This window comes from Nannospalax galili, unplaced genomic scaffold (genome assembly GCF_000622305.1).
Source record: "Nannospalax galili isolate Female #2095 unplaced genomic scaffold, S.galili_v1.0 scaffold292, whole genome shotgun sequence".
NCBI lineage: Eukaryota > Metazoa > Chordata > Mammalia > Rodentia > Spalacidae > Nannospalax > Nannospalax galili.
Window position 1 is genome coordinate 2,763,160 of NW_008332663.1, and position 9,353 is coordinate 2,772,512.

Here is a 9,353-nt window from a genome sequence, read left to right on the forward strand (position 1 = left end):
TTTTAATTTTGTTATTGAATTTTTGCAATTTTCATGCAATATATTTTGATGGTATTTAGATTTCCTCCCCTACTCACACCTCCCCTACTCTAGCCCTCCCATCAAATTCAATCTATTATATAATATATATACATTTATCCACAGAGTCTGATTTATGTCCTTAAATGTCCTTCAGTATGGATTCATCCACTGGGCCTTCCAAACCTCTGCCTCCCAAGGTTCAATGATCATTGCAGAAAAGGAATCATAAAAATAGGTTTATCCTTTTAATTTAGTCCGAGACCACTACCATATTCAGGTTGGGTCTTCCTACTTCTCTGGAAATGCCCTTGTAACCGCACACGAAGATTTATGTCTCCTATGTTATTCCAAACAGATTACAGTTGACAATCAAGATCAGCATTTCAGGCACCTGAAAAGTTTCACTTAACTGCTCATGTTTCTGGAAGCTGAGTAATCTGAGAAATCAGCACTTTTGGTAGATTTGATGTCTGCTAATGATCTGCTCCTGGTTTATTCATAGCACCTTCTGTGTCTTCAGCAAGTGGAAAGGCAAATAAGTGAACTTCACACTATAGTAAAAGACACCAATTAATTTATTAAATCTCTTTCCTAATTATCTAATCACTTCACCTTCCAAAGGCACAACATCATGATACTGTCATTATAGGGAGGATGACACGCTGTGAATTTGGCAGAGGGGGAGGCATTAAGACTGAAATAATCAGTGTTCATAAAATGATCTTTGTTGTCATTTTTTCTGTCTTCACAGTCCCCTCATAATCATACAAGAAGCATAAAACTCCAGGAGTCTCAGCTTAAGTTTGTGGAACTATGTCTAATAAAATGACTATTTTTATGGTTTTCCTAAATCAGGTGGCAACTTTGTAAAGCTTCATTTGTACATTTGACTCTCATCATAATGTTCCTGGTACTGTTATCATTCCCAATTAAAAGCAAAATACTGTACAGTTTTCATATACCTGCTTACTTTTCGGCCCAACATTGTTGTTTTATCTTTCAATTAGATATGAGAATGAGAGTATTAACTCATGTTACTAGACCACAGTTTGTTGTTGAGTATTCTCTGACAGGATTTCAGAGCAACAAGGATGTCCCCATAGGAGACATTCAAGCTTCTTTGTAAATATGAGTGCAGTCTGTGTTCAGAGACGTTTTACTATGACTTTGTTGTGGAGCCAGAGCTACTGGAGTGAATGGTGAGTTAACAGGCAAACGGCAAGCTTCTTTTAAAGCAAGAATCTTGGTTCTCCTTAAGAACATAATTATTTTCTAAAACAGCAATTTTGTGACTCTCTACATACCCTCATGATTTCTGTTTTCCCAAAGCTTAGCTCAGAGTTCTATTAAGTACTTGTATCATTATTAATTTTTATATATTCTAACTCTATACATATTAGAATCCACATATCATCTTGTTTTAAGCATCAGTAAATGTAGTACATGTAAAATATTTTTTAATGTCTTATATATGAATTCAAATTCACTAACTTATTCTAGCACTAACTCATTTTGTCACCATTTGTTGATAAAGATATTTGGAAAATATTTTAATTTATTCATGTTATTTATGGCTGTGTAAGTGTTAGAAATGAAAACCATTTATTCTCTTCCCATCTCAAAAGTTTTTACAAGTCCTATGAGTTCTGTTTATGAGTTAAATATATGTAGATGGAGTATGAGCCAAGAATGTATGCATTATTTATGGCAGCATACATGAGATGAAGTGTATTCAGTTAAATTACATATTCGGCACAGTAAAGGCCAGTGAGAAATTATACCATCTTGCCTCTCTTATATTTGCTTCCACAATAAAATGTAGTAAGTATTGATTGTAAGGTGGAGACATAAGTGCTGCATATTATTAGCTGGAATGTAGAATGGCATATCTACTATGGAAAATGGGAAGGAAATTTGTCAAACAATAAAATTGAACTACTTAATGGCCCAATAAACTTACTTTTGTTTATATACTCAAAGGAATTAAAATATGAATCTCAAGTAAGTATCTTTACCTTTTTATTTATTGCAGCATTATTGACAATAGTCAAATAAAAGACCAACTGAAATGCTTACTGAATGATTAAAAGATAAAGAAAATCACACATCCATGCAAACACTTACAGACAGACAGAGACAGAGACAAAGAAGGATATTAATCAGCATCAAAATATAAGGAAATCCTTCTATTTGTAACAAAACAGATGCAATGAGGATGTTCTCTATCTTTCATAAACCAGTGCCATAAGGATATCTATCACTGATTCCATCTACATGAGCAAAACAGTCAAACTTATAGAAGTATAGGATAGAATGGAGGCTATTGAGGGATAGGGGAAAAGGGTAAGGGGAGTCATGTTCAACAAAGCTCATGTTATTAAAGCTTAATATGTCCCAGAGATTTGTTATATGTAACAGTCATTTGTTATATATAACAGTACTTATAGTTAACTTACAGTTAAGTTTTGCAAAGGTTATGTTATATGAATGGATTTTATATTGTATGTTCTTAGCATACACACATACAGAGAGAGAGAGAGAGAAGAAAGAGAGAGAGAGACATAAGCATAAAGGAAGACAAGAGGTGTGGTAAAGGTGAGGAGAATGTTTAGTTCCTTGATTATTGAGATATTATTATTGGTGTCATCAAAGACCTAAACTCATTGCAATCACAATGCAAACATTGAAGATTTTATAGAAATTTTGCATCAGTAAAAGTTCATAAAGAACAATATAAAAAGATAAATGGACACTTCTAGAAAATAAAGTGTACACTTCTGTGAGGTATTTGAGGTGTATTTATTTCAATGTGAATACCCTGTATTTTCCCCAAACAGGAAGAAAATACATATGTAGAACTGTGAACATTGTATTTAAAGGCAAAAACCAAGGGAAGAAAACAAATTAGTCACAGTTGGTGCCACATGTGCCAACTAAACTTAAATAAATTAGAATCAATTTGGAAATGCAAATTAAAAGATGACATTGCACTCAACTCATAGGATGGTTGTATTCAAAATGACAAAAAGTGAAAATAGTCATATTACAGAGAGATCACAGTCCTCCTTGCACTGATGGAGGAAAAGTAAAATGGTAAAACAGGCTCAGAAAATGTCTTGGAAGGTACTCAAAAGACAATAAAGAATCCCCTAGTTACAGAGCGAAGAAAAATAAAATCGCAAGTGCATACTCAAATTGTTGTACAGATGTTCACTGCAGTATTTTTCATCATAGTTCAACATGGAACGTTTCATGAATTCAACTCATAAACATAAAAAATGTGTGATAGTGTATATTAGGATGTTAACACAGCTTTGAGTAAGAACAGAGCGTCCTCGTGTATTCTAGAACTGATATGGCAGGGAAACATCCTGAGTGAAACAAGTCAGTTACAGACACCATTTGTGTGATCCCTTTCATATGAAGTGTCTAGAATGAGCTAATCTAAAGAGTCAGAAAATGTATCAGTGATTGTAACAGTTACAGGTGGAGGGAGAGGGAACTGACTGTTAATGTTCATAGAAAGTCTCTGGAGTTTAATGAAAATGATTCAATATAGATTGTGGAGATGATTAAACTACTTTGTTAATACACTAAAAACCATTGTAGCATATTATTTAAAAGATGGCATACAATGCATTTGAATAATATCTTAATGAAATTCTAAATAAGTAAGTACAGTTCCTTTGGATATTGTCAGGGATTTTCAGCAAGCTGGTAAGTATCTGAATGAAGGCACAAGTCACTAAAACATGAAATATAGGAGGTGGAGCTACACAAAATAATCAAACATGAAATGCTCAAGGTTTTTCATATTCTTTAGTGTTCTTAGAGAATCACCATGTCAGTTGTTCAGCCTTTGCAGAGGGCTCATTGTCAGCTTCAATGTGCAGTTTTTCTGGAAACTTTCATTCACAGTTCCACCTGTTGGCCAAGCATCACATTTTATGCGTGCAGGGTTAGGGGCTGGCACATATTTATTCCCGTGTTACTAGAAAGCACTTCCTGAATCTGATCTAGATGAGGCTGTGTAGCAGGCAGGAAGAGCAGTCTTCAGGGCAGAGGAATAGCTGGTAAAGCCAATAAAGAAAAGAATCCTAGATCACACCCAAACTATTGACCATCGTGAGCTCATGATCTGGGTCTTACATTTTCTTTTTTTTCTTTCCTATCTTTCTTTCTTTCTTTCTTTCTTTCTTTCTTTCTTTCTTTCTTTCTTTCTTTCTTCTTTCTTTCTTTTTTTTGACCTCTGTATCTGAAAGCATTTATGTGTGACATATTACAGGATATGTAATTAAAATTAAACATCACTTGGTCTAATGGAGTAAATGTAACACTGCATCTGTTTCTGACTTAACATCCTGTGATTACCAAATAAAATCCTTTGAAATATATTAACTTAAAGCCCTAGCTTCCACCAGTCAAAATGCTGAATGTCATCAGATAGCATCTGATGCCTATAGATGATATTTTTCTTTAGTTGTAACTGCATGCTTAATATTTCCACCAATGCATTTGAAAAGTGTCTTGATCTATGATTTTTCTTTGCTCTGTTAGTTTAAAAATTCCATGACACTTTTTCCACGTTGGAACATGGTATTTTGGGTAACCTGAATCTGTGTTGCCAGGTCACGATCCCTCATATTTGGTTCCAGAATAAGCCATCACTTATACAATTATAAAAAGTATTGCCATTTAATTTCTGATTTATAACATTTGGTAACCAGTATCAAAGCTTATATACTTAACGGGAGATTTGTATTATTCTAACAAGATACATCATTGTCATTTAAAAAATGTGTATGATGGGTAGAATTTTGGAAATATCATCGTTTAAAAGTAGACTGCAGGGCGTGGTGACGCACGCCTGTAGTCTCAGCACTTGAGAGGCAGAGGCAGGCGGATCTCAATGAGGTCATGGCCAGCCTGGTCTACATAGTGAGTTCCAGGGCAGCTGGGGCTACGGGGAGACCCTGTCTCAAAAAGACAAAAACAAAAAACAAAGAGAACAAAACAAAACAAAACAAAACAAAATAGACTGCAGTTGAATCAGCAATTTAATGCATGATTTGTGATCGACACAACAGTGAAATATTTTATTCAACCTTTAAAAAGCTTAAGCTGAAACGTTAATGAAGACAGTTAGACCCGTGTTTCTCTGCATGTTCTCTGACATTAGAGCCCTTCTGCATTCAGCATTCAATTCCAGTGCTGCTGCCTGATATCTTACTAAAATCACCTTCAATTGTTTTTCCTCTTCCTCCCCTCGTTAGATGAATACAGAAACAGCAGTTCTGAAAGCCCTCTTGAGATTTCTCATGAGAAGACTCTAGACATGAAAAGGACTCCTGTTGTTCCATAATTCTTTTTTCCCTCTTTTTAAAAAAAAGTTTGGTAACTGTTGAAGTAAAACTTTCACCGCACTTCCGGGTAGACCACTGAATATGATCATTTTACCTTACTCCTTTGTGGTTACATGTTCGCCAATGACATATGGAAGGCGAGTTAAATTGTCTTTAAAGGCATTTAAGCTTAATATATCATGTTTTACTTGAAAGAAAAAGTATCATACTGATGTAAGGTAAAGTCCTAGAAAAAATAAAAATACTAGATACTCTGCAATTTTTTGAATATGATTTTACAAACAAAGAAGGTTACTCAGACATTAGTGACTAACTTACAAGGTGTCACTTAGGCAGATTAATTTTCTCCTCACAAAGCACCTAAGTGCTGTCCAGAGTACATGTAGCTAGTGGAGTAAGGATTGGAAGCAGCTGAGGATGTCTTGGAGGCAGTATGCTTTAAAAAAAACATGAGCTTCTTGCTTAACTTACAGAGTCCACTGCTACTTTCTTCTTGTATTAATAAGTCCAGACTTAGGTTTTACCTGATAACATTATGTAGAGTGGAGTCACTCACAAATCATATTCCAAGTGTAGTTACAAAAATAAACTAGGATATAAGGTGAGAGGCTGTCCAGATACAATCCCTCCTACTGAGGATATGGTAATAAATGAAACTTTTATATGTATATCAAAAAGCACGTTGTGAAAGTCACTGTACTGCATAATTGATCTGGATTTTGTAAGTAACTTAATTGTGACAGTAGAGTCTACCATGTGATATGATCATCTTAACTGTGCCAGAATTTTAGAGATATGTGAACTTGACTATGTTATTGGATCTCATCCTGCATATCCTAATAGTGATGATATATTTAATCGTTGTTTCATTTTTTAGAATTGAGTGAGATACAATAATTCTTTTGTTTTGTATCAGCTATAATGACATTGATACTATGTTCCAGAAGAACAAAATGTAAATACATCAGTTGTAGTTAATATAAATAGAATGTGTGAAATCTGTAATTTCATTTTAACTAGTACAGGTTGCAAGACCTTGAGAAAAAACTTGTTAGGTAATGAAGAATAGATGGTACGGTACATTAGTAAACCAGAAGACCATTAAGACTACATTGGAGCAAATATATGAAGAAAATTTAACTCATAATTCATGGGGTTTTGAAGACCTCATGAAAGAACTATGCATTTTTCTGTCCAGCTTATACAAAAATTGTTCTTTAGAAGGATCCAAATTTAATGTATGACAGGATCAAATCATCCCCTTCATCTTATAGTAGTGACAAGAATGAATACAAATCCAACAATAAATTTTGAGAACTGAATAAATCTGTCATTTAGCTATGTCTGTAAGCTTTTTTGTTTTTAATTTATTAATAGAATATTAACAAGAATGCATAATCTTTTCTTTTATATTACAATATAGTATACATATTGAAAATATCAAATGTTACAAATGAATGCCAATACAATTACAAACCAAACGCCTACAGATCAATGAAGAAGACCTCCATAATTTGCTCAAAGCATTATCTTAATGATACTACTTCTAGAATTATGCCTTAAATTAATTTTGAGTATTTTAATGTCAGGTAAATGCAATTACATAATTTGTGGATCTGGAGGAGTTGTTTTGTGTGTGTATGATCTTGTGGGATTCTGTTTGCTAAAGGTTATATTTTATAAACTTGTCTAAAGTTTTAGATTTTCTCATTGCTGTGCTATTCAATTTTATAAATACATCACAAGTTATTTAATCATTTAATTGCCCTTGGGAATTTAGATTTTGTTCATTTACAAATAGTGCATCAATGAACATCTTTGTTCATATTTCAGAGTGAATGTGTGGACATAACCATTGATTATTACCCAGCAGTAGAAGCCCTGTGGCATAGACTATGAATTTTTTTAGCTTTAGCAGGCACGTGTAGATTCAGAACATGCAGTCCTAATTTCCATTCTTACCAAAAGACAATATGGTTAACATTCATTCTCATTTTCTGTCAGCAACTAATATCTTCTATTCACTTCCTTGTCCCCATCTGAAAAGAGGATATACAGTATTTGTAATTTGAAATTTCCTGTAATTATTAACAACCTCTGATATGCTTTGGGCCATTTCAACATCTTCATTGTGATGTATCTGTTCGAGGTATTTATAAAAATATTTTTATTGAGTTACCTTCTTTCTATATCTGAGAAAACAGATCCTCAATGATAACCTTTTGTTTAAGTGTGCATTGTAAATATTTTTCTTTCTCAGGGAATGTCAAACTTGAATCCCCTGAAAGTCATTTCAATTTGTATCTGTTTAACTTCCTATACAATTTGACAAACCCAAATTTGTGTACTATTATGAAAATTATTCATGGCTATATATCACCCTTGCACAGTGACTGTAAAAGTAGTTAATAAATCATTTCTACCATTGTATATGAATTTGTTTAATACTTTTATCTGATTATATAATGCCACAAATTTTCATGTGTACCAAGTAATTTTTCTATGGTTATGTTTTATCACTGTACTTTTTTAAAGGAAACAAATATTTTAAATATTTATTTACTTATTTCTTTTTTAATATGAAAATATGCTTTTATTTATGTATTTATTAAATATCTTTGTTTTTTTTCACAGTGCCAATTTTTTTAGAAGAAACATTTCATTACAGCTTTAACATACTCAATCACAATTTCCAGAGCAAAGATATATCTCTTTCAAAAGTGACTATAAAATTTTTAGGTTCACAGTTTAATTAATACAGTTATACAATATTGAACTCAGTATAAACCCTGTAAGGCATAAAATTGAATGAGTTTTTAAACATTAAGAAATATCTCCATTTCATTTTTTCTTTTTTCTTTTTTCATTTTCTGTTTCTTACAGAAAGGCTCTTTGTTTTTGCCAATAACACTTAGATGTTGGTGAATGTTTTTCTAATCTGTATGTATCTGATTATTACTAGTCATGGTCCATTGCACTTGGATCCTTGGCATCTGTGTATGGATATACAGTCATCAGGTAGATTTTGATGGTAATGTTTATCACCTCTACTAATTGACATGACATAAATTTTTATGCTTTTCCTTAAATATAACTCATTTTTTTAAATTTGTTGATTTTTTTCTGTGTATATCACAAGAACATCCCAATCTTATTTATTTATATACCCACTTCCCAGATGGCACCCTCCCATAGCCTCACTCCCCACTTATACTCTGTTATCCTTATTACTGTCTGCTGTGTTGTAGGCACCCCCAGCTCTTCCCCAGTACTTGTCCATCCGTTGAATCTAGTCAGCCTATCTAGAGGTCTTTGTTTTAGGAAGGTCAGCTGTTCCTCATCTAGCAGCAATCAGTTGTCAATATTTCTTTAGATAAGATTGGGAACTGCTGTTCATTTTCCCAGTTTTAAGCTGGGTTACTATCTGGGAGTCTCTTGGGCCACCCTGGCCAACAACTCAAAAGAACATATCTCCTATCTGGCATTCTTTCTTGTTATGTAGCCTTTGGCTATAAATATGGCCTATTAAAAAATTATATTGTCCCCTTTAATCTTTGGTTATACTTTCCTTTTGGGTATTTAAGGCCATACAGTCAGCCCAGATAAACCAATTCAATTTTACTATTAAAGCCATTTGAGGATCTGTTCCTCAGGAGTCACATGGGCTTGAGACGAGCCCCTGGATCCCTTTACCAGTTGCATCTATGTGAAGATACGTCAAAGGTCCTGCTCGACCATGGCTGGCTTTGCTTGGAAATATGGAGGAAATGTTTCCTATGTTGACCCTCCTCTTTGTAGACTGGACACTGCTTCAAGTCCATCTTGTGGGGTCCCATGGCCTCCTTGATCAAGAGGACAGGTGAGTCACCACAGTTAGGGGGCATTTTGAGAAGCACTTATAGTCCCCTGGAACTACTTGACCAAGGAGCAAAATCTGTCTTTTATGTCCCTCTGACGAAATTAGTATAG